This window comes from Macrotis lagotis, chromosome 5 (genome assembly GCF_037893015.1).
Source record: "Macrotis lagotis isolate mMagLag1 chromosome 5, bilby.v1.9.chrom.fasta, whole genome shotgun sequence".
NCBI lineage: Eukaryota > Metazoa > Chordata > Mammalia > Peramelemorphia > Peramelidae > Macrotis > Macrotis lagotis.
This window is the reverse complement of record NC_133662.1, coordinates 138,762,040-138,788,477: the sequence shown is the minus strand read 5'-3', so window position 1 is coordinate 138,788,477 and position 26,438 is coordinate 138,762,040. Positions and strand designations below refer to the sequence as shown.

Here is a 26,438-nt window from a genome sequence, read left to right as displayed (position 1 = left end):
AGTGCATTTTTTTATCTGACCATAGAAACAACTTGAGGAAGCCTCATTATGGAGATCATACTGACACATTCAGTTGAAAAATGAATAAAATATAAGCCTTCCTAAGCAATGGAAACAAATATTGCCCAGAACCTTTGGTCTATAATACTTACAGAAGAATTATGGATGAGGCAGTTGGCAAGTGAGAGAGATGTTGTTTTGTGCTGACTCTAAGTACAGAGTGAATGGGATTTTGCCTCAGATTGGGACATTCTGGGGCTGAGGTAGGAGATTTCTTTCAAAAGCAGTCTCTTCCTCTGGCTTCTATTTTCACTCTCCTCTGACCTCTGCTGCAACACAACAAAATAACTCAAGGTCCTGAAGCTGTCCTAGTCATTTAATCAATCACACAAGTGTTTATGAAGCACCTACTTTTATTATTAGTTTTTTAGGTTTTTGCAAGGCAGTGGGGTTAAGTGGCTTGCCCAAGGCCACACAGCTAGGTTATTATTAAGTTTCTGAGGTTGCATTTGAACTCAGGTACTCCTAATTCCAGGGCCAGTGCTCTACCCATTGTGTCACCTAGCTGCCCCTGAAGCACCTACTTTTAAAAGACCAGGTACTATGTAGGTGATCCAGACAAAAAGATGAAAATGTAACAGTGCTGGCCCTCAAGGATCTTACATTCTGCAATACTTATACACATTTTTTTTAACGTAGACAGTAGAGTAGAGATAAATTAATCTTATAGGGAAAGGTATTTTGATTCACCTTCCCCTCCAATCCTCTCAGCCTTTACAAGACAAAAGGCAGACTTTCTTTTTCTCATCCAAAAAACACAATCACCGCAGCTGAATTTTCTTATTGTCTTCGTGTCATCCACTTCCCATTTTCCTCCCCTCAATTTTGTATGGGTTTTTGTCTCTCTGTATATCTGTGTTTTGTCCCAGGTAAACAAGCTGCAGCATTGACAGGGAGGATTCAGGTGTTTTCCTGGCAATAGCTGCTGGTAATATCTTTTTCTCCTTTTTCCTTGGCCTGCCATTGGGGCTGGTGCCCTGAGCTGGAATTAACAGACTCCATAGACAGTCCTGAGAATAACCTTGAGGATCATTTTTCAGTGGAACACATGTTTTGTGCTATTTATCACCAGAAGCCAGGATGGTTTTCAGTGAACTAATTCTAACATGCTGGTCCCTTATAACACCTAGCTTCACTCTCCTCTCTAGTTGATTGGAAGTTTTCATTTGCATTCCTTTCACATTGCCCTTATTCATGTTTTGATTTTTATTCCAAGGCTTAAAAATTTATTACAAAATACAAAAGTGTCTGAATATGCAAAGTCAAAATTAATTGCATCTAAACATTAGGATTCCTCCCCCCATAACTGCATGAACCCAAAACAAAAACAAAGTCACATATTACCTTTGTGGCCTTAAGCAAATCACTTAACCCCATAGTGTCTCAGTTTTCTTATTTGTAATATAAATGGTTGGCTTAATTGAGCCTCAAGGTTCCTTCTAGCTTTAATTTCTCTGATTCTGCAGAAAGTAACACAATTGTGACTGAGGCTATGACAGCCATTGCTTGCTTTTTATAATTTAGACATTTTATAATTACATAAATATAGTTTTATTTTTTCACATTTTTGCTAATAGATGATACAAATAACTTTTATACTTTAGTAGCATTTCAATACCATTCTTTTCTTTTAGTTTTTTTTTATAAGGCAACAAGGTTAAGTGACTTGTCCAAGATCACACAGCTAGGTAAGCATCTGAGGCCCCGATTTTAAACTCAGGTCCTCCTAACTCCAGGTCTGATTCTCTATCCAGTATGCCACCTAACTGTCCCAATACTATTTTTAAACATATAAATGACTGAAGACATCCATTGAGGATAACTTTTCATGACTTAAAAGAGAGATAAGTAGATCTTAGAATTTTGGGATCCCAGGAGTGAATCATTGACTTCCTTCAGAACAGGCCAGAGAGAGACCTTGAATACATTCAAGCTGGGATTTCAAGTTCCAAAAATCACTTGAAAGAATCTCTATGACTTTGAAAGCAAAAAACACTCAAAAATTGGGGTGAATGAGATAATGATGGGTAGGAGAAAGAAAGGATTGAGGATGGGAGAAAGAAGAAAGAGCAAACCACTCAGGTATCTTGAGTCTCCCTGAGTTCCCCATTCTTCTCTATAGTGGGATTTTGAGCCTTTCTATAGTAAAAGATAGAAAGGTAGTTCATCTGATTACTTTTAGCATTTTAAAGGACTGAATTAGAATCATTTCGTTGCTAATGAGGTCAATTGTAGAACAGTACTCTGTCTTCATTGGAACAGGTTTCCGGTGGTAATCTAAATAAAGAAAGCTGAAAACAAAGGAGACTGAGGGGAAAGTAACAAGAACATGGTGATAAAAGAATTAATGGATAATAAGCAGGTCAAGATAAACTGAAACCAAAATATTTTGTTGTTTTCAGGCAAACTTGATGCTTTCTGGGTCCATTTGGGATTTTATTGGCAAAGATACCACAGTTGTTTACCATTTCCTTCTCTAGATCATTTTACAAATAAGAAGACTGAGGCCAACAGTGTTAAGATTTACCCAGTTCATACAACTAGAAAGTGTCTGAGGTCAAATTTGAACCCAGGTCCTTATGACTTTACCAGCACTCTATCCACTGCTGCCCCATGGAATAACAAATAACAAAAATAACAGAAGTCATCCTGTTAGCCATCCCTAGTGACCTTCTCTTCCTGTCTCCTACCTCACCAATACTTCAGAGACTTTGAGGTATACCATTGCATGCTCCCTTTCCCCTGTGGTCATATCCCAGGCAACCTTCCATTTTGCTCATCCCCTGCTCTTTTACACACTGCCTCCAGCTCAAAAAGTCCTTGTTAGGGATCTGGTTGAACAATTACTTCTCTGAGGCATATTTGAAAATTGGGCTTTTGTGTATATTCTAAAGACCTCATTTTGGACTAAGTGAAAAAGAGGAATTCTTCGATGTGACAGTTCAACAACCAAAGGATGACATAAAGACTGTGATAATTAGCACTAATAAACCCAATAGAGAATGTCTTTTTAAGGTCAAGTATTTTTTTTAAATGCTTTCTTCGAAAATCCAGGAAATACATAAATTACCAGGAATAGCAATTGCATTTGGAAACTATATTTGTCCTTTTGTGAGTGATGCCTTCAAAAATCTGCCAGGTTGACAAACTGTTAAAAAATGGTCCCTCACCAATTACTATCTCTGTAACAGGGATGCAGAACAACGGCACTTCCAGTTTAAAAAGCTATGAGAACGACAGAAAGCAAGAATTGCCAAATAACAGATCAGTAATGAGCTGTTAGGAAAAAGAAAATCCATGCTGAGACACAGTAGGAGACACTTTCAGTATAGAATAAAAGAAATTAGGAACTTATTTCCCCCAGAGTAAAAATTTGATTTCAACTTTATGTAACCCAAGCTATTCAAAAATCTGAACAAGTTCTTCCAGTCATTGGTGGTATACCTGATTGCTTACTCAGGTTCTTGAAGGGGAGACTACCTGAATCTATACGGAAAGCTGTGAGTTTGAGAGAACCAAGATATTTATTAAAGCATAAAAAGTGAGCCAGTAGAGTGTTGGTTACTGTATTTCCACAAGTATAAGATGCACCTTAATTTTGGGGCCCAAAATTTGAAAAAAATGTATTACATAAAGTTATTAAACTCAGATTTTATTCATCATAGAATTCATACAACTCCTCATCACTGTCTCTCATCCATTAGCTTGTCCTCATCTGTGTTTGATGATGTATCACTGTCTTAGGGAGAGGCTCTGACTACTCTCCTGTCTGTGCTCTTCTCTGGGGTTGACCACAAACTCTACCTGGGCAAGTCTGGTGCATGGACACATGGTTAGTTCATTCTGTTTCATGAACTTCATGAACTTGAATCACCAATTGTATCCTCCTTTGAAATCAGTCTCTTTTTTTTTAGCTTTTTTTGCAAGGCAATGGGGTTAAGTGGCTTGACCAAGGTCACACAGTTAGGCAATTATTAAGTGTCTAAAGCCAGATTTGAACTCAGGTACTCCTGGCTCCAGGGCCGGTGCTCTATCCACTGCGCCACCTAGCTGCCCCTATCAGTCACTTTTCATCAGCAATTCTTCCTCCTGTTGAACCATCTTTGTGGACACAGGAATTCCAATGGACCTTTGCTCTTCAATCTATGTCTCCAGTTCCCTCTCAAACCCAGGCCATTTGACTGACTTGCCTCTCATGGCCTTCTTCTGCTGGGGCATTTTCAGTTGGGTTTCTTCTTCCTGTATTCAGTTGGAGGAGGACAGCACTGATGTTCAGCAGCATGATTTCCATTCACACTTTTTGGATCACTTTTAACTTGAATTTAGCACTAGACAAAAATATTTTTTGAGCCATTTCTGGGCCAAATATGGCAAAACATCACTTAATATGCCAGTAACAAATGTGAAACAATGAGTGCAAAGACAACAATTGCAAAAAATCAGGAAATGTAAATGAAAAAATCTATAAGCACTGTATAAGATGCTCCTAGTTTTTGGACCCCCAATTTTTCAAAAAGTGGTGCATCTTATACATGGGGAAATATGGTAAATCATTGAATTTAATAAACCATGAATTTAAGCTAACATTTTCTCCCTCAGAGAAATAGTAGAGGGTAATGGACAAAGAATAAGTCACAGGGGTCATTGTGATACAAAGAACATTGATGAATTCTAGATGTGTGAGTCAGAAAGACCACATTCAAGTCCATCCTCTAAAATACTATGGCTATTTACCCTTGGTAAATAATTTGAACTTAGATCTCTCTCTCTCTCAGGCAACAAAACCCCTCCCCACCAAAAATTTGTTTATATGGAGTATATGCAAGGATATATTAGTCAATGTTTCACAACTAGCTTTCCAGGGGGAAAAATGAAATCTTCATTGATAACATTTTGTCCACCAATTACTTAGGCCTTGAGAATTAACAAACAATAATACAGTCCCTGCTATATAAGCCTTTTCTGATTTCTGAGATGTAACTGTTCACATTGAAAATTTAGCAGAAAACTTTTATGAACTATTTCCAACACACCCCAATAATGTCTTTTGATATTTACCATATTAAAAATATTATCATTTTCATCATATTGCTATCATTATCAATATTATATATTATTATTGTTGCTATGAAAATAGCTTTGATTTTTGACAGTTCCCAAAAGGATATCAGAGATCCCCAAGGGTCCTAAAATCACAATATTTTGAGAATTAAGGCCCTTTACAAACAAAATCATAACTGCTGGAAAAAAGAAAAAACGTTTCTCAAGTATTTGGACTTTTCCAGGTAGACTTATTCCTCCCCTTAAACAGAATAGAAAGAAGACCTGGGTTCAGATGCTGGTTCAGTTACTTTCCACCCATTAGATCTTGGTCAAGTCACTTCCTACCTCTAGGCCTTAGTTTTATAAAATGAAGGGGAAGGGTAGGGGCAAGGGACTAGATGACCCAGATTAGGGGTTCTCAATGTTTTTTGTTACTTGTTACTTTGTCCATTACAAGAATGTTCAAAGTAATTTAATGTACTGTTCATAATATTCTTCAGTTATTTACTGCTTAAGGAGCCATTAATAATTTTTAGCATGTAACCCTTGAACCAGCATCAAAAGACCACAAATCCAAGGTTGCAAACCAAATCTGATCTTAAACCAATGGGAACTACTGATCTGGATGATCTTTAGTGTTACTTTTTAAATTTGTTTTTGCAAGGCAATGGGGTTAAGTGGCTTGCCCAAGGTTACACAGGTAGGAAATTATTAAGTGTCTGAGGATGAATTTGAACTCAGATCCTCCTGACTCCAAGGTCAATGCATTATCCATTATACCACCTAACTGCCCCAGTGTTAGTTTTTGAGAGAAACTAATAGTTATTTGTAAAACCCAAATCTAGTTGTATGAATACCTAATATTTTCCCATCCCATAGTTATTGTCCTGTCCTGGGTAGTCTCAGCATCACAGCATTGCAATTTACTTTTATGACCCTTTCTTCTATAAGTTGTAAAACTATATTAATTGTTTTAAAGTCCTTTAAAGATATTTGAATATTTTCTACTAAAACAGAAAAACTACGAAAACTTCTCTTAATTGCCTCCAAAAAATATTGAGGACTGTGTTTATACAATTTATTTGTTATAAAGTCACACACATGGGTAGGTTCAGCTAACACAATAAAAATGACAATTCTACCTAAATTAAATTACTTATTCAATGCCATACCAAACTACCAAAAATATTTCCAAAAAACTAGAAAACATAATTACAAAATTCATCTGAGGAAACAAAAGATTAAGAGTATCAAGGGAATTAATGAAAAAAGAATGCAAAAGAAGGTGGCCTAGCCATAGTAGCCATTCTAAAACTATATTCTAAAATGGCAGTCATCAAAACACTTTATCACCAGCTAAGAAAAAGAGTAGTAGACTAGTGGAACAGATTAGGTACAAAGAAACAGCAGTAAATGACTACTCATGTCTTGTTTGATAAACCCTAAGATTTCAATTTCTGGGCTAAGAACTCACTATTTGACAAAAACTGGTGGAAAAACAGGAAGCCAGTATGACAAAAACTAAGCAGGAAACCCACATCTCATACCCTATACCAAGATAAGATTGGAATGGATACAGGATAAAGAGTGATACCATAAGCCAATTAGGAGAACAAGAAATAGTTTTATCTATTAGATCTATGGTGATCTATGGTCAAACAAGAGATAGAGAACATTATAAAATGCAACACTGATAATTTTGATTACATCAAATTAAAAAGGTTTTGCATAAATAATACTAATGCAACCAAGATTAGAAGAAACACAGAAAGCTGGGAGATAATTTTTAGCTAGTGCTTCTGATAAAGACTTGATTTCTAAATATAGAGAACTAAGTCAAATTTATAAGAATATAAGTCATTCCCCAATTGAAAATGGTAAAAGTTGATGAAAAGGCAGTTTTGAAATGAAAAAAATCAAATCTATTTGTGGTCATATAAAAATGATTGAAATTATCATTGATCAGAGAAACAATTCTGAGGTTCAATCTCATACCTATCAGATTGGTAAAACAATGAAAAAAGGAAAATTATCAATGTTAGAGGGGAGGTGTGGGAAGACTGGGACACTACTGAACTGTTGGTGGAGTTGTGACCTGATCCATCACTCTGAACTCGGGTCTTCCTGACTCCTGGGACAGTGGTCTATCCACTGTGCCACCTAGCTGCCCTCATGATCTAAACATTCTGGAGAACAATTTGGAACTATGCCAAAAGGGCAATTAAATTGTACATATTCTTTGATCCAGCAATGCCACAACTAGGTCTGTATACTAAAGAAATCATTAAAAAAAAAAAGGAGTAAATGACACATATACAAAAATATTTGTAGCAGCTCTTTTTGTAGTGGCAAAGAATTGGAAATTCTCCATCATTTAGAAAAAGGTAACTGAATTATGGTATATGAAAATAATAGAAAAATATTTTTTCTGTAAGAAGTCATTATTCTAGCCTCAGAAAAGCCAGAAAAAAAATTTACACAAACTGATGTTGGGTGAAGGGAGGAACCAGGAGAATACTATTTACATTAACAGCAACATTGTGTGATGATCAATTATGATGGACTTAGCTCCTTTCAGTAGTTCAGTGATCAAGGACAATTCTAAAAGACTTGTAATAGAAAATTCCATCCACATCAAGAGGAAAAACTATGTAGTCTAATGCAGACTCTAAAACTTGTTTTGTGTTTTTTCTTTCTCATGGTTTTTTCCCTTTACTCTTCATTCATTTATTTATTTATTCTTATTTTGTAAAATAATGTTTTTTTATACATTTTATACATTACTAAAATATTCTTGTTTAAGAGTAAACATAATTACCCCTCCCCCCAAAAAATATAGACCCGCATGAGTGATAAAGTAAAGGGGAGAGAAAAAAATTAAAATAAAAAAATAATAATTGTAGGCATGACCAGGTGGTACAATGGACGGAGCACCGGCCCTGGAGCCAGGAGCACCTGAGCCCAAATATGACCCCAAACACCCAACAATCACCCAGCTGTGTGACCCCATGCAAGCCACCTTAACCCCATTGCTCTGCAAAAAATAAACAAAAAAAAGACCCAAAATAAAATAAAATAGTAATAATAATAGCAGGGGTGGCCAGGTGGTAGACAGAGTACTGGCCCCTAAGCCAGGAGCACCTGGGGCCAAATCTGGCCTCAGACACCCAACAATCACCCAACTCTGTGGCCCCAGGCAGGCCACCCAGCCACATTTGCCCTGAAACCCCCCACCCCAAATAAAATAATAAATAAATAAATAATAATAATAATAATAATTGTTCTTCAGTCTGTGTTCCAACACCACCAGCTCTGTTGTGAGTGGATCACATTCTTTATGATAAGTCCATCGCAAAAGTTACTTCCATATTTTTTCCACTGTTGCCATTACTGATCGTAACTCCCTCCATTTGTACTTCTCCACTAACATGTACAATATTTTCTCTCTCTTTTCACTCTGTCTCTGCTGTAGGGTAGCTGAGTGGTGCAGCAGACAGATCCCTGGCCCTGGGACCAAGAGGTCCCAAGCCCACACACCATCCCTTAGGCCCTGTGGTCCCAGAGAGGCCATCCAATCCCAGCCCCATGCAAGAAGTAAAAAAGAAAATGTGTTATATCTGACCACTCTTCCCCCATGGCCTATCCTCTCCTTCATCATTCACATCCGCCCTTCCCCCTGTCCCCTTTCTCTCCTTCTTACTCCAGATGCCTATACCCCATTGAGTATATATGCTGTTTCCTCTCCTAGCCACCTCTGATGAGAGCGAAGATTCCCTCATTCTTCCTTGCCTTCCCCCCTTCCATATCATTGCAATAGCTCATTGTAATAAAGAAAAATCTTATTGTATGAAATATCTTAGCCTATTCCTCCTCTCCTTTTTCTTTCTCCCATTACATTTCCCTTTTATCTATTGACTCCGTTTTTACACCACAATATAGCTTCAAATTCAGCTTTTTCCTGTGCTTCATCTATAAAAGCTCCTTCTACCTGCTCTATTAAACGAGAAGGTTCATATGAGTATTATCAGTATCATTTTTCTATGCAGGAATACATGTAGTTCATCATCATTAAGTCCCTCATATTTTCCCCCTTCTCCTCCACTCTCTATGCTTTACCTGAGTCCTGTATTTGAAGATCAAACCTTCTGTTCAGCTCTGGCCATTCTAACAGGAACATTTGAAATTCCCCAGTTCATTGAAAGTCCATCTTTTTCCCTGGAAGAGGATGTTCAGTTTTGCTAGGTAGTTGATTCTGCATTACATTCTAAGCTCTTTTGACTTCTGGAATATTATATTCCATGCTCTATGAGCTTTTAATCTAGTTGCTGCCAAGTCCTGCGTGATCCTGACTACAGCTCCACAATATTTAAATTGTGTCCTTCTGGCTGCTTGTAATATTTTCTCTTTGACTTGGGAGTTCTAGAACTTGGCTATAATATTCCTAGGAGATGTTTTTTTGGATCTTTCTTGGGTATATCAGTGGGTTCTCTCAATTTCTATTTTGCCCTCTGCTTCTAGGATATCAGGGCAATTTTTCCTATAGTTATTCTTTGAAAATGATGTCAAGGCTCTTTTCCTGATCATGACTTTCAGGTATTTCAATAATTTTTAAATTACCTTTCCTAAATCTGTTTTCCATATCAGTTGTTTTTTCAATGAGATGTTTCACATTTTCTTCTAATTTTTTATTCTTTTGGTTTTGAAGAATTGTGTCCTGATTTCTCGTAAAATCAGCAGCCTCCTTCAGTTCCATTCTTAGTCTGAAGGATTTGTTTTCTTCAGAGGGCTTTCTTATCTCTTTTTCCATCTGGCCAATTCTGCTTTTTAAAGCATTCTTCCCCTCAATAACTTTTTGAACTGTTTTATCCATTTGACCTATGCTGGTTTTTAAGATGTTATTTTCTTCAGCATCTTTTTGGATCTCCTTGATTAAGTTGCTGACTTCATTTTCATGTTTTTCCTGCATCTCTCTCATTTCTTTTCCCAATTTTTCTTCTATCTCCCTCACTTGATTTTCAAAGTCTTTTTTGAGCTCTGTCATAGCCTGAGCCCAATTTATGTTTTTCTTAGAATCTTTAGATGCAGGAGCTTGTACTTCCTCATCTTCAGATTGAGTGTTTTGATCCTTCTTGGGATCACAGGCAAACTATTTCTCAACGGTGTTCCTCTTTTTTTTCTGCTTACTCATTTCTCCAGCCTGAGCCTGGTTTTGGGGTGTTTTCCTGAGCTTTTGATTATTATCAGGGACACCCCCCCCACAAGGATCTCAGTGTGGGAGGCTCTGTCTTCCCTCCTGGTGTGTGAATGTCCATAAGTGCACCCCATGGGGCTGAGGTGGGGTGGTCCTTGCTGTTCTATGGGGGCCTAGATTGAGATCAGGATCTGAATGTGGTCAGAACCCCAGAGTCCTGTTCCAGGGACAGAGGACAGAGCTTGGAAGTCTCTCTCCACTCCCCTCCCTAGGTTCAGCACTCATGCCCTGGGGGCTCCTGCTTATGGGCTCTGCTTGCTTTGGGTTCCTGGATCTGGGCTGCCAGGGCCAAGCTGCTTGTTGTGTGCCCTGAGGTCTGGGCTTCATGTGCTCACTCTGGCAGAGGTACCCCCCGCTGATCCCCCAAGATGTGCCTGATGATCCCTGGGGTGTAAGTCAAGAAACTGCCCTCGCTGCTGAGAGTCATGGCTCCCAGTGCCTTGGGGCTGCCTCCAGGAGGCTGAAGTTCCTTCACTCTGGTGGGCCACCTCTCCAACCCCGTGGAGCCAAGCCTTTCCACTCTTTCCCAGGTTACCTTGGGTTGAAGAACTGCCTCATTGGATCCCTCTGTGGGTTCTGTCTCTCAAAAAAATTTATTTAGAGTCCTTAGCTTATAAGTTTTAAATGAGAGCACCTAAGATACGATCCTCTCCTGTTGCCATCTTGGCTCCGCTCCTGGTAAATTGGATTTTCTTTTCCTTCACTCTTATTCTTCTTTCACAACATGACCAATAAGGAAATGTGCTAAATATGATTTTATAAGTACAACCTACATCAGATCATTACTCACTGTCATGGGGAAGGGGGGAGGAAAGAGAGGAGTTGAAAAATGTGGAAATAAAAATATTACAAAAAAAGACAAATATTGAAAACTATCTTTGTATATAATTTGAAAAAATGAAAATAATATTAAAAAACAATGACACTCAGAAAGAGACATCTATTCCATATAAGTGTATGTCATACACACACACATAAATGTATGTATATAATACCTTGTATGTAATCTCATTTGATCTTCTCAATAAGTTCTTCTATAGATATTACAATTGTTGCTATTCCCATTTTATAAAAATAAAACTGAGGTAAGTGGGTCACCAATAGTATCAAACTAATAAAAGAGAGAGCCAGGATTTAAATAGTCCTTTTCAATCTCCAAACCCTGTCTTCTTTTATTATAAAACAATGTCCTTATATTGGAAACCAAGGATTGCTTCTATGAATTTCATCTTAGATGAAAAAGACAGAGTTGTAAAGTGCCTTTTATTAGTTTGTGGAAAGGCATATTGAAACCATTATAATAGCTCTGAAGGAGTTGTCTGACTGTGGATTTGGTTCCAGGAAGATATCTAGGATCAGCTAAAATTGGAGAAACAGCTTTGAAAAGGTAATGGCAGAATTCCTCTGTGGATTCTTTACTTGATGGGGGATCTATGACACTTTTCTTGACAATGGGATGATAGATTCAAGATGTAGGATATACTTTGGCACATGGCCAATAGGAAAATTAATTTTGCTTGATTCTGCATTTTTGATGTAAGGCTTTTTTTTCTTCTTTTGCTTTTCTTTTTGCTTTTTTAATTGGTGATGGGGGTTGGAGGATAAGAAAATAAATGTCTATTATTTTTTTGAAAAAGATTCTGTGGTTTTTCTCCCTAGGGATAGATAGTAGATGTCTCCTGGCTGATGAGCTCCTAGCTTAAAAAGAACAAAATGTCAGTAAATAAGCTTTCCAATATATAAAACATACTACAGAACTGACAATTACAGGATACAAGTCTTACAATAATCAAAAAAGCAAAAATGAGGCTGTATTTTATGGCCCAGGATTTGGTCGATGTCACTGACATCTGCATCATTAATTGTACAGACAGATTGATGTTTGATTAGTTATTAGTTTCCTTGATTAGAGGAAGAAGTCAAAAGGATCTGAGTTCAGAGTTGGCCCTCGAAACTTACTAACTGTGTGACCTTGCCTTGCATCCAGTTATCCTGATCCATATCTGGCCACTGGACCTAGATGAGAGGAGGAGATCTGGAGCAGAAAGTGAGAATTAGCACAGAATCCCCTCACTTAAATCTAAGTCATGTACTTGTCATGGTATCACCCCTGAAGGCATGATCTTCTTAAAGAATAAACAAACATCAGTTTCTCTTCCTACATTGACCAAAGCAATGGGCAGAAGGGCAGAGAAGAAAATTTCAACTTAATATAAAGAAAACCTTTCTAGAATTACAGCTGTCCTAAAATGGAATAGAAAGTAGCACAGTAATCATTCCAGGGGATCTTCAAGAACTAACTACTTCAAAGGCTAACATAGACATAGACATATAAGACATATCTATATAATCCCTGTTAATTTATGGCTTGTCTAGATGAGTGTTTAAATATTTTCCAATTCTGAAATTCGATGACTCTAAGAAGAGATCTTGACATTTATTTAATACCCATGAAAGGGGTTTAGAGTTGACAGAGAGATAGAAAGACTTGCAAGATCAGATGTTTACCTGAAGGAAAAAAAATACTTAAACTTATTTTATGTACCTTTGTCTTGAGAGAAAAAAAAAGAGAATGTCAGTCATATAGATATTTACATTATAGTTTAGAGGAGAATGAGAAAACTGAAGAACATTTAAGCTCAAAGGTAAATCTGAGGGCTCTTGCTCTCTGAAGCAAGTCTCTGAAGGAATTAAGCTCAGAGTGTCTTGTTTGTTGTCTATCTATAGGTGTCTGTCTCTATCTTTCCATCTCTCCCTCTCTCTCTTCTTTATTTCTCTCTCTCTAACAGGAGAGTTTCTTCTCCCATTAAGATCATTCCTGTAGCTAAGAAATGGAGTGGTGGACCAGTGGAATAGACTAGGTGTAAAAGCAGGAGAAGATTATAGTAATCTGCTGTTTGATAAACCCAAAGAATCCAGCCATTGGGATAAAAATTCCCTCTTTGATAAAAACTGCTGGGATAATTGGAAGTTAGTATGGAAGAAAAAAACAATACTATAAGAAAATTAGAATATCAAGGACTAGTTTACTTGTCAGATCTATGGAAAGGGGAGCAGTTTATGACTAAGGAAGAGTTGGAGAACATCACCAAAAACCAATTAGATGATTTCAATTACATTAAATTAAAAAGCTTTGGCACAGATAAAACCACTGTAAGCAAGATCAAAAGAAATGTAGTAAATTGGGAAACAATCTTTACAACTAATGATTCTGACAAAGGACTCATTTCTAAAATATATAGAGAACTGAGTCATATTTTTAAAACAAAAAGCCATTCCTCAATTGACAAATGGTCAAAGGATATGCAAAGGCAATTTACAGATGAGAAGATCAAAGCAATTCATAGCCATATGAAAAAATACTCTAAATCATTAATTATTAGAGAAATGCAAATTAAAGCTTCTCTGAGGTACCAGCTCACACCTCTCAGATTGGCCAATATGACCAGGAAGGATAATGATCATTGTTGGAAGGGTTGTGGGAAATCTGGGACACTATTACACTGTTGGTGAAGCTGTGAACTCATCCAACCCTTCTGGAGAGCTATTTGGAACTATGCCCAAAGGGTAACAAAAATGTGCATACCCTTTGACTCAGCAATACCACTACTGGGTCTATACCCTGAAGAGATGAGGAAAAAAGGTAAAAACATTACTTGTACAAAAATATTTATAGCAGCCCTGTTTGTGGTGGCAAGGAATTGGAAATCCAGTAAATGTCCTTCAATTGGGGAATGGCTTAGCAAACTGTGGTATATGTATGTCATGGAAACACTATTGTTCTATTAGAAACCAGGAGGGATGGGATTTCAGGGAAGCCTGGAGGGATTTGCATGAACTGATGCTGAGTAAGATGAGCAGAACCAGAAAAACACTGTACATCCTAACAGCAACACGGGAGTGATGTTCAAGCTTGAAGGACTTGCTTATCCCATCAGTGCAACAATCAGGAACAATTTGGGGCTGTCTGCAAAGGAGAGTGCCATCTGTATCCAGATAAGGAGCTGTGGAGTTTGAACAAAGTTCAAGGACTATCCCATGCAATTTAGAAAAACACAGATATCTTATTGTCTGATCTCTAAGGATATGATTTCTCTCTCATCACACCCAATTTGGATCAAGGTACAACATGGAAACAAAGTAAAGACTGACAGATTGCTTTCCATGGGGGGCGGGGAAGTAAGATGGGGGGGGATTGTAAAACTCAAATAATATCTTTAACAAAAATCAATTTTAAAAAAGATCATTCCTGTAGATTTCAGAAGAAATATGTTTACTTATCTGATATATATACCTTGCTACCAACTTCCACATCTGTTCCCTCCTCTCCATTTGTATGTGTGAAACTCATTTGATAACCTCTTAAGAACCTCAATTGTTAGCCTCAGTTAAAACATATTGAAAGAATTAGATTAAATGAAAACTAAGTTCCCTTCTATCTCTAAATCCTATAATTCTATAAACTCTCATGGTTCTTACTTTGGGGTAAGGGAAAGGGAATGTAAAAATTACTAAAAAATAAAAAATGGATATTAATTACCTTGAGGAAAGTTTTAAAGACAAATATGAGAGCAAATTTTCACCAATAATTGTAAATTGGTATGTTACTCAAAATAGCAATTTTAGACATGGTGTGAACCTCAGAGGTTATTGTCATGTTAGGATCATGCATGAACAAAAATTTCCTCTGTAACATATCCAACAAATGGTTTGTGAATCTTTGAATATCTCAATCGAAAGTGTACCAGTGTTTATTTATTGAAAGAAACCAATGTTTATTTTCCATCAGCATTTTTCCAACACTATTAGAGCATCTGGGTAAAACTTAGGACCACTCTGTGGTAGTTCCTACCCATTCAGTGACCTGAGCAGTAGGAGCTTCAGACCAGTCCTCAGTAGCTGGCTGAGCACTCCAGTCTTCGGTAGGGAACTGCTGAATGAGCACAGATGACACCTGGATGCCCTCAGACCAATCAGCCACCTCTGGATGAGCATCAGTGTATTCTGGGGTAGGTGCGGTCCATTCACCCTGAAATTCCTCCTTTGTCACTGCCTTCTCAACTTTGGCCTGCTCTTCCTTTTCAATTTCCTCTGGATCTCTGTAGAAGTAAAGATCAGGCATGACCTCCCACAGGTGTTCACGGGAGATGGTACCACGCATCCGCAGGACTTCTCGGGCCAGCATCCACCACATCAGACCCACTGAGTGAGCTCCCTTGTTGTTACATGGAATGTCAATGTCCACATAGTGAAGTGGGGAGTCTGTGTTGCACAGTGCAATAGTTGGAAGGTTAACATAGGATGCTTCAGTCAAAGGCTGATGATCTGCACGAGGATCAGTGACTACCAAGAGGCGAGGCTTCCTGAAAGCTGCCTGGATCTGGTTAGTGAAGGTGCCCAGGGTGAAGCATCTAGCAATAGGTGTGGTGCCAGTGACAGCAGCAAATTTCAGAACAGCTCTCTGGCCAGTGTTCCTGGATGAGATGACACTAACATCAGCTGGATTTTCAATGGCAGCAATGGAGGGAGCTGCCAGCAGAAACTTTTCCCAAGTTCTCTTCAAATTAATGATATAGATGCCATCACTCTTCCTTTTGTAGATATACTGTTCCATCTGGAAGTCCAAATTGGTGCCACCCAAATAGGTCCCTGCAGTGAGGAATTTGAGGACATCCTCCTCCATCTGTAAGACACCTAGGGCTCTGGACATTGTGAAAGTTTCTCTTTAAAGTTACTACAGAAACCATGAACAATGCCTTATGGATCCCTCTTCTGGGCAGTGTGGAAAGGCTACCCACTGCTTTCTAAGGAAGCCTGTTTCACTTTTCCAAATTAGGAATTTTTTCTTATATCAAATCTAAATTGGCATCTTTGTGACCTCCATACACTGCTCTTATAAGGTCAAATAGAACAATATACCTTCATATTCTTGCAGACAGCTATCTTTTATCCCTTAAATTTTATCTTCTTCACAGTAAATATATTCATTCTTCAATTCATCATTATGAGGCATTATCTTGAGACCATTCACAATAGTAGTTGTTCTTATTTGAAAAACTTTCTGGTGTAATCTATATCCTTCCTAAAATGTAGCATCTAGAAATGAATATGATACACCAGTTGGAATCTAACTAGTACAAAATATAGCAAAACTCTCATTTTCTATCTTGAATATTTTGCATGCTTTAATATAGTAAACAAAATCATATTAATCTTTAAGATTGCTATATCTTGTGATATAGCAATATATAGTGCTATATTCTATTGATCATAATGAATTTATAATCTATGAAAAGTCTAAATCTTATTTTCAGATGAATACTGAAAGTATCTTATTCTTATAAAATTTACTTTTTGAACCCAATAAATGACTTTACATTTATCCCCAGTTAATTTCATCAAATTGCATTCAACCTAAAGCTCTAGTCTGTAAAAACACCTTTTTTTTGGATTCTGATATTCATCTTTAAATTTGGCTGGTTCTATTTAGGCTTTTATCCAAGTCAATGGATTGAGCTCATATCCCTAAGGTTAAAACCAAACCATTAAAAATATTCTTTCCATTAGGCAATTTGATCTCTCAACCCACTTAATATCTAACCCACATCTCCATTCTACTCATAAGAAAAACACGTGAGACTTTGGTAAGCACTTAGTTAAAATTTTGGCAAGCTAAATCTATAGCATTCCCCCTACTTAACCAGTTTAAGAGTTATTGTAGCAAAAAGAAAAATGTTTAAGTCTGGTCTGATTCATATTTGAACCATGGAAGAAGTTTGAGATCAATACTTTTACTGTCCCTTTTAATAATGCATTCTAGAATTTTGTCAGAAATCAACGACAAACTCACTGACCCATAATATGCAGACTTCATTCTCTTTTTGTGAAAATCAGTTATTTTTCCAAAATAACTGACCATGGCTTAACCATCACACCTGCCAATTCTTTTAGTACTGGAAGAAGCAATTCATTTGAGACTGGTGACAAATTCATTCAGGATAACGAAGAATTCTCATACTAGCTTCAAATTTAACTTAGATTTTAACCATTTTTGGTTTTTGTCCTCCAAAAATGAAAGGGAAAAGGAAAGGTATATATTAAAAAAAACAAAAAAAAGAAAAACAACTTTGAAATTGTGCCTGGAATCCTGCTCCAAAAATCTTTCTTTTTTGTCAAAATAAGAGTTGAGTAGACCCTTGTCTCTATCATGGCTTATCATTATTTCATTCATCTTAAGCAGTGGTCCTATACCTTATTTTGTGCTCCCCCCCAATATAACTAAAAAAGGCAAATAGCCTTTAACCTTTCTTGACAACCCCAGTTTATTCTAGGTTTAAGCATGCCTGGGGATTTTTTTTTTGAGGATTATTTTAGGGGCTTACATTCATTGTTTGCTATCCATCCTTATTTCCATATTCTAGGCATGGTTTTTAAAATTTAGATTGGTTGTTGAATTCCCTAAACATCCACTATATCTGTGATTTTTATGATTCTGCAAATGTGCTGCTGTGCACTACCATTTGGCTCAGAGAAATTCATTAAATTAAATCCCTTGTATGCTTTCTATAAGATTTAAAGAATTCAATTAATATCAAAACACTTCAAACAAAACTTTAAAATATCATAGAACATTTTAAAATAAAATATCCTTGGAAAACTTGTATTATCTACTCCTAGCTGAAATATTTTATATTATATTAAAATTTACTTTTTTAATTAACAGCAAGATAACCTCTCTAACATCCTAGATAGAAAAAATATCTCTAAAGAACCCTGGGAGAAGGGGCCACATAAGATGGCAAAAACCAAATGCAATTCAACTTTTAATAAGAATCAATCTATGTGTTTAAAAACATATAGCACATTGGCACTTCAGGAGAATATATTCTACAGGTCTTAGAATTTGCTTTTTTTAATATTTAGAAAACTATAAAAGGATGACTTCTTTATAATTCTATGTATTTTATTTTATGAATTTAATCATTATTCTGAAGGGGGCAAAATATGCTTCACCAGACTGCTTAAGAGGTTATAAGAAAAAGTTAAAACCTTCTGGCACAAGAAAATCCTATGGTACTTAGTCAGCTAGATGACATAGTGAATAGAAGGAAGGAATTAGTAGATCTGAGTTCAAATGTTGTCTCAGAGTGTAGCTGCTGTGTGATACTAATCACTTAACTTCTCTCACTCTCAGTTTTTTCATCTGTAAATGGGAATTATAATATCTATTTCACAGAGTTGTTGTGAGGACTAAATAAGACAATATATGTAAAGTGCTCTATAAAGGAACTGATTCCAATTTATAAGACTTAGAGCCATTTCCCTGTATAATTGGGAAAAGTATATGAACAGGCAGCTTTCAAAGAAAGAAATACAAGCTATCAAAACAATATGAAAATGTACTTTAAATCACTAATAATTACTGATATGCAAATTAAAACAAGCCATTAGACTGGCAATGATGACTAAAAAAGAAAAAATGACAAATACTAGAGGGCTGAAGGGAAATAAGCACTTTAGTATACCTTTTGTAAATCTGAGAGCTGATCCAGTCATTTTTTTTAGGTTTTTGCAAGGCAAATGGGGTTAAGTGGCTTGCCCAAGGCCACACAGCTAGGTAATTATTAAGTGTCTGAGACCTGATTTGAACCCAGGTACTCCTGACTCCAAGGTCAGTGCTTTATCCACTGTGCCACCTAGCCACCCCATGATCCAGTCATTCTGAAAAGCAACTTTGATAAAAAAAAAATTACTAAACTTTGCACACTTTTTGATCCATCAATATCACTACTAGACCTATACCACAAAGAGATCAAAGAAAGATCAGACCAAGAGGGGGAGGGGGGGGGGTGCAAACGATATAAATAGTATCTCTATATGTGCCAAATTGAAACCTAAGGGCAGGGAAGGGAATGGGGTGGGAAGCATTCTCATATTAGAAAATAATTAAACAAATTATGTTATATGAATATAAAAGAATATTGTGCCATAAGAAATAACAAAATGGATGATTTCAGAGTTAATTGAGAACTCTAGAAACTGGTGTAGAGCAAAACTAGAACAATTTATATAATGATTACAAAAATATAAAAGAAAACAACTTTGAAAGACATTGAGCAATGAAATAATAAACTACCGAATCCAAAAGACTGAATATGAAACCACACACTTCCTGCCAGAGAGGTGATGACCTTAAAATGCCAAAAGTGACATTTGTTTCTAGGTATGCCCATTGTGGGAATTTGTTTTTTTAGTCATATGTGTTTGTAAGGAGGACTTTTTAAAAACTTAATCAATTGGATAGAAGTAGAAATCATGAATTATGAAGTTGATAAAAAATGCTAACTGCTATCTGTTATTGTTGATTTAAAAGGAAAAGAACAAGCAAAAGGCAAGAGAGCAAGGAAATATGTGCACTCCTGTTCTCCCTCTCTCTCTCTCTTCCCCCTCTACTGTTCCTCAGTAAGGTAGGGAAATTGGATAGGTTGAGAACGGGCTGAACCCCTGAGATGCTGAACTGATCCAGTCAAAACTGAACAAAACTAAGGTTAATAAACTAGTGAGTAGAAGGGTCTGCACAGAGAGTTGCTTAATGAATTCATGTTAATTGATAGATTGAAGCTAGTCTTGAGAGCTTAATTGCAGCAATTTATAGTGCTGGATCATAGCAAGATTCCAGGCACAATTTCAAAGGTTTTTTTGTTTGTTTTTGTTTGTTTGTTATACTTACCTTTCCTTTTCCCTTTCAAAATTCTTTCTTAATGTTCCTTAGAACATCTGGGCCTTTTTTTTTGTGGGTTCTACCCTCACAATTCAAATTCCCCAATTCCACCCATCTGCTTTCCCCTCAAAAATTTTTTCCCTTCCTTCCCTCGACCAAACTACAAATTCCTGAATCAAGATTATCTGATTAAAGTACTTCATAATATGCTATAAATGAGTTTTATTGTTTCCTAAGGCCAATGATATTTTTTTAATGAACCTGTTAATTTGTAGAGCTAATTTAATCACTAGACCACAAATTTAGATTTGGAAAGTGCTCTAGGTCATCCATGAGTCTTCCTGTGTCACTTTTCTTTGTCTGGCCATTAGTACCTCTTCTTTGGTTAGACATCACCCTTCTCTCATTTGCCATAAAGTTAAGAGCATATTCTCATGTAGCATTTTTATAGTGATATGAAAATAACCCATAGTCTTAAAAACTTTACCTGCAGAGCAGGTCCTATTGAGCTGGAAAAGTTTCAGATTAATGATGTTTCAAAGGGCCAGTCTTGCTAAATTTTACTGACTCCTTAATGTTTGTCCTTCATTTTCGAAGAAGACCATGACATTAGGGAGGTGATGCCATGATAAGCATGTGAATTGGATTTGAGTGAGGGGGGTGCCTCCTCCAGAGCCTTCTGAATCTAGTGGCCAGATATGAATCAGGATGACTGGTGATGGTCCTGAATAAGAGGCAATCAGAGTTAAGTGATTTGCCCAAGGTCATACAGCTAGTAAGTGTCAAAGTTTGGATTTGAACCCCCAGCCTTCTGATTCCAAGACCAGTGCCCTATCCACTGTACCAATAGGTTTATTGAAGGTGAGTGACTTCTTAAGCCACAGCAACTCTGAAAGATTAACTATGAAGTCTTTGAGGAATCATAGTGTACACTGGTAGATAACCCACATATATAAAATCACAGATCTGGTGGATATTGAAGCATTCTATAAATTCTGCAGCAGCTAGGTAGCCTCTAGAAGAATCAAGTATGAGGCCTGGAGTCAAGAAGATCTTAGTTCAAAGTCAGTCTCAGACAGTTATTAGCTGTTGACCCTGAACAAGTCACACAACCTCTGTCTTCTTCAATTTCCTCAATTGTAAAATGGAAATAATAGCACCATCTTCCCTTGATTGCTGTGAAAACCAAATGAGATAACTGTAAAGTACTTATCATTATCATTATTATCATTTCATCAGAAACATCTTGCAAGTTAGCAAAATTATTTCTGTGATACTGAGGAAGAAACTAGGGCTCCAAGAAATGAAATATAATAGGTTCCATAGGACCAGACTTCTGGCTCCAACTTATGTGTTCTTTTTACTCCCCCCAGGAAGTCTATTTTTTTTCTGTCTTCTCCCCCCCTTCTCCTTTCAGATGAGTAAAATACATGCACTCAGTTTTTTAGTCATACCCTCTTCACTCCTCCCTTTTTTCCCATTTGCAAGAGGAGTCTAATGAAAAAGAAAGTCAATCATCACCTGCAGAAGAGAGTGACAGGTTGGCTGAGCATGCTGCAAAACATGAATCACCAATAGCCTATGTATATCAATTATGAATTAGTGGATGCAAAGGACCTCCTCTATGTGCCCTGCATATAAATGTCTTCGTTCTTCTCCATTTCCTCCATTGTCCAAGTAAGAAACCTTCTTCCGAGGCCAGATCTGGCTCACTGAGTTTACTGAATCACTTGCTATAACTTGATTCTTAACTTTTTTTCTTACAGAAAAGAAAATGAAAAGAACAGGAAACTGTGCAGGAGGTCAGAAGTATAGGAAGACAGTTTAGAAACAAAAAATTATTTCAGTGAAGAAAAAAATCCCTAATAAAGATTGAGTATGAAATCATGATTACTAATATCTATTTTAAGAAATACCATTCCTGGATATGACCTCTCTCAACAGGGTATTTTCAGGTCATTACAGAGAAATCTTTCTAGTGTCAGCTCAGTAGTTCTAGTTTTTTTTTTCCCCCAAGCCTAAAACTTAGACCAGGACTACTGACTACAAACAAGGAAGAACAATTACTATTTTCATTAAATAAGGGTCCTTTTATAATTTTTCACTGAGTCATTTCAGTAGTGTCTAACTCTTCATAATCCCATTTGGAGTTTTCTTGACAAAGATACTAGTGGTTTGCCATTTCCTTCTACTTTGACACTTATCTGCTTATATTTATACAAAGCTTTAAGGCTGATAAAGCCTTTAATCTATTGCAAAGGATAGTTTCTTTTCTTTTCCAATTAAATGCAGCAAACATTTATCAGTATTAAGTTGCTATTATATGCTAGACATTATGATCACTGTTGAGGGAATATTAATAACAACAAATGCTTAGCATTTATATAGAATTTTAAGTTTGCAAAATGCTTTACAAATATTCTCATTTGATCCTCACAGAAATTCTAAGAGGTAGGCACTAATATTATCCCCAATTTACACATGAGGAAACTGAGACAGACTTAGGTTAATGACTTTCCCAGGCTCACATAGATGGTATTCTGTGTGTATCCAATGACATGGGATTAGAATTCAAGTGTTCTTGACTCCGGAGTCAGTGTTCTATCCATTGAACCACCTATCTTCCAACCCTCAAGAGTTTCATTCTCCTGGGGGGCAATAAACATCATGGAAATAGATTTTTTTTTAAAAAGAGTATAAAGCCGTTTCTGGGAGGAGAGGAGAGAACTAACAACTGGGTGAATGATGAAGGGAATTCTGTAAAGGATATGGTATAAGATTTGAATTTTTAAGAAGTAAGAAATTTCTAGGAACAGAAGTGAAGAGGGAAGGGATTCCAAGCATGAGTGACCACTTGTACAAAAGTATGGAGCTAAAGAATTTTCTGTCAAGAATGGGCAATAGTAAAGTAGTCCTATTTGATCATAATATAGCATGGGGGAGTGGGTGAGAATAACATGCAACAGTCCAGAAAAATATGTGGAAAATTGAAAAAAAACTTTAAATACCAGAGGAGTTAGTTTGCAAAAATAATACCCTACATCTTATTTAAAATTTTAGTAATAGGAAAATGTTGAGTTGGGTGGCTACAAGGAAATATTGATATGAAACTCACCAATATTCTTTCTACCAGATACTAAACACCACACTATTCATGTAATGTCATCTTTAGTCCAACCAAAATATTGTTTACCATTAAAAATGACTCTTAATTGATGAATTTATTAAAAAAATTTTTCTCTTTAGTCTTAATATTATATATAAATATAATACAAAAATAGCTACAGATTAATACATGGTTTATATATTTTGCTCAGATGGAAATACACAATTTATATTTTGATGCCTACACATATCTCCTTTTCTGTAGTTAGGAATATTATTCGTAGAGGGGTGGTAGATGGCAGCTTAATTTACTTTTATAATAATAATAATAATGATCTGTAAAGTCATGCTCACCTGCTGCTATCAGTTAATAATCAGAGGCATGAAAGTAAAATATAGGTAACATCAATACATGTTCATGGAATTTATTACTCTCAAATAACAGTTTTTTAAAGGTCAATACCATTAATAAGCCTGGGCTGTGGCTGCTATTAGGAAAGTCTAGATCAAAATACAAAGAAATGATTAGTCAGGCTAAAGTTGATGATATAACATTGAAAATATTATTCCTCAACAAAAGGTTATATTAGGTTTATATCTGCATAGAATTATAAAAGCAAAAGAGCCCTTAGAGATAACCTATAGTTCTATGCCATCATTTTATAGATCAAGAAAACTGAGACCCAGATGTGATTTACACAGAATCACATTGCTAAATTGGTCATAAAATAGAACATCAGAAAAAAACAAAGTTAAAATATGTGAGATTCTATTTTGAGATTCCATAAAATTCACAAAGACAATTTAAGGCACTCTGTTGGCAACACTGTCTAGAAATATATATACTTATTGTGGGTTGAATTTTTCAGAAACTATATAAATATGTGTATAAATATATACATACATATAATATATACATAAGGCAGCAACTAAATGGAAGAAAGGGTAGAGCACTAGACTTAAAGTCATAGACACTAACTATGTGACCTTAGACAAGGCACTTAACCCTGATTGCCTTGCATCCAGGGCCATCTCCAGCCATCCTGATTCATATTTGACCACTGGATCCAGATGGTTCTGGAGGAGAAAATGAGGCTGGTGACTTAGCACAGCAACACGCCCCCTCAAATCCAATTCATGTGTTTGTCATGGCATCACTTCCCTGATATAATTATCTTCTTTGAGAATGAAGGACAAACATCATCATCATCATCATCATCATCATCATCATCATCATCATCATCATATATGTCCTTATATGTGTTTATAAAGTGAGGGGAGAGCAATCCAGCAATACAAAATAAAAGTTATAAAAATAGCCATACCTTTCATTTCAACAATTTTTTTATTAGGAGTATAAAAATGAAAGTGTTAGAAAACTAAAAAAATTCAAATATTTAAGTAATGGTAAATGTCTAAAGCAAGACTTGAACTTATTTCCTGACTCCAAATATGTTATATATGGATACACACAAATACTCAGAGGAATATATATGCATGATGTGTATGTATGCACATGCTTTTGTGTGTATGTGTGCATAGATCATATATAAGTGATTTTGTATAAAATCCTACTTTACATATACATATATATGTGTGTGTGTGTGTGTGTGTGTGTGTTTATATATGCATACCCACATGCAACTTATCCGATAAGATTCCTAACACATCTTATATTCCAGGAAATCTATTAATTTTTCCTATATTTGTCTTCTTGGAAGGTGCTGTCCATAGCAAATTGATATATGCTATATTCCCTAAAATGAAAGATTTTCCCTCTCGGTTATCAGTTATACTATAGACAGTATATTTATATTATATATATATATGTATATATGCATACATGCAAACATATGATATATACATGTGTGTATGTGCATTACAAACATGTGTTACACTGTATATTTCCACTATTTTGCCTAGCTGTCATTTGATCTATAAGATGTTTACAAGAAATCATGCATCACCACAATCATTTGTTAATTGATAATTTATCTCTTCTCATTTGGATAAGATAGTTGGACTGGCCACATATGACATACTCAATGTCCTGAAGTCAGATGTCTTCTCTATATAATGTCTTTCTCTATTATAATAACCTTCAAATGCAGAGACAGAAAAGTGAACATTGAGGTTTCTAGAGCATAAGAAAGTCCATCAATTTTTGAAACTAAGAATGCTTCAGTCTTAACCTAAATAAATTTTTTCTATTAAAGTAGAGCAGCTGAATTCAAGCAAGGCCGTAAGAACTACTGCAAAGGTTTACTGAGAGCAATTCACTATTAACACTCTTCTGTGAACTAAGAGTAAAACAGACACTAATTCATCATGCAGTAATTTAGATGTTTGTCTATCATAGAGAGGTGGCAGTGTCACCTGCCAGACAAGAAAGAGTAATAATAGATGAAAGTAAAATAAATCCCTGCTAAAATCCCTCACCAGACTGCTCTGGTCATAGCCCACTCATTATAGAGTAACACTATCAACTAGAGACCTTCAATTATAACCTTTGTCATTTATTACCTGTGTGAACTAAGATAAGTCATAACCTTCTGGGCCTCAATTTCCTCTTCAGTAAGTTGATGGAGTTGAACTAGACAGCTAAGTCTTTTCACAGATCATTTTGCCCCAGGTTCTTCTCAGTTTTCTTATACTTTGGATTTTGGTCATCTCTCACCATGATTATTCCAGTCACCTCCCAGTTAGCAATACCTGCCTCCTCCAATTCATCCTTCACTTAGCTGCCAACTTGATATAACGAAGGGACCCCCCAACAACACCAAGTTCAAGGTTCAGCTCTTATGGGAAGTTCATTTTGATCCTACTGCTTTCTAATCATGTCCCCTCCCCCATGCCATTTAATTAGTCCCAACCAGGAAGAACAACTCTGTTATTTCTGTATGAAAGAGCCCTCATCACACTTTGTATGTATACAAGGTGTTTACTCATGATCCTTGAAAACTGCAAATGTTTGTTCCTGTCTTGGTTTTACCAATGCCTATCATAGCACCTGGTACATGCCATGGTCTTAATAAACATTTGTTGAATGGATTGTAGGTTCAGCTCCACACCATTTTTAAATGATTTTTTTGTTGCTGAGATCTCTATGGTTTCATTCTTTTTATGGAGAAAAGCTTCTTTTAGGGAACATTTTGAAACTCAAAAATTATTACTTTCATAAGGTATGCACAACGGAAAAAATGGCTAACCAGAGGGCAAGGCTGAAAAGGAAAGTGTGGGAGAAGAGAGAATGATAGC

The 26,438-nt window shown here is 36.3% G+C and overlaps 1 protein-coding gene and 1 pseudogene across 1 annotated transcript in view; both read right to left on the bottom strand.

The window, feature by feature from the left end:
• The window catches only part of TMEM200A (transmembrane protein 200A), a 242,088-nt gene that overhangs the window by 108,622 nt on the left and 107,028 nt on the right, over nt 1–26,438 (bottom strand). The gene's annotated exons all lie outside the window — the stretch shown is intronic.
• LOC141489378 (small ribosomal subunit protein uS2 pseudogene) lies at nt 15,180–16,064 on the bottom strand (annotated as a pseudogene).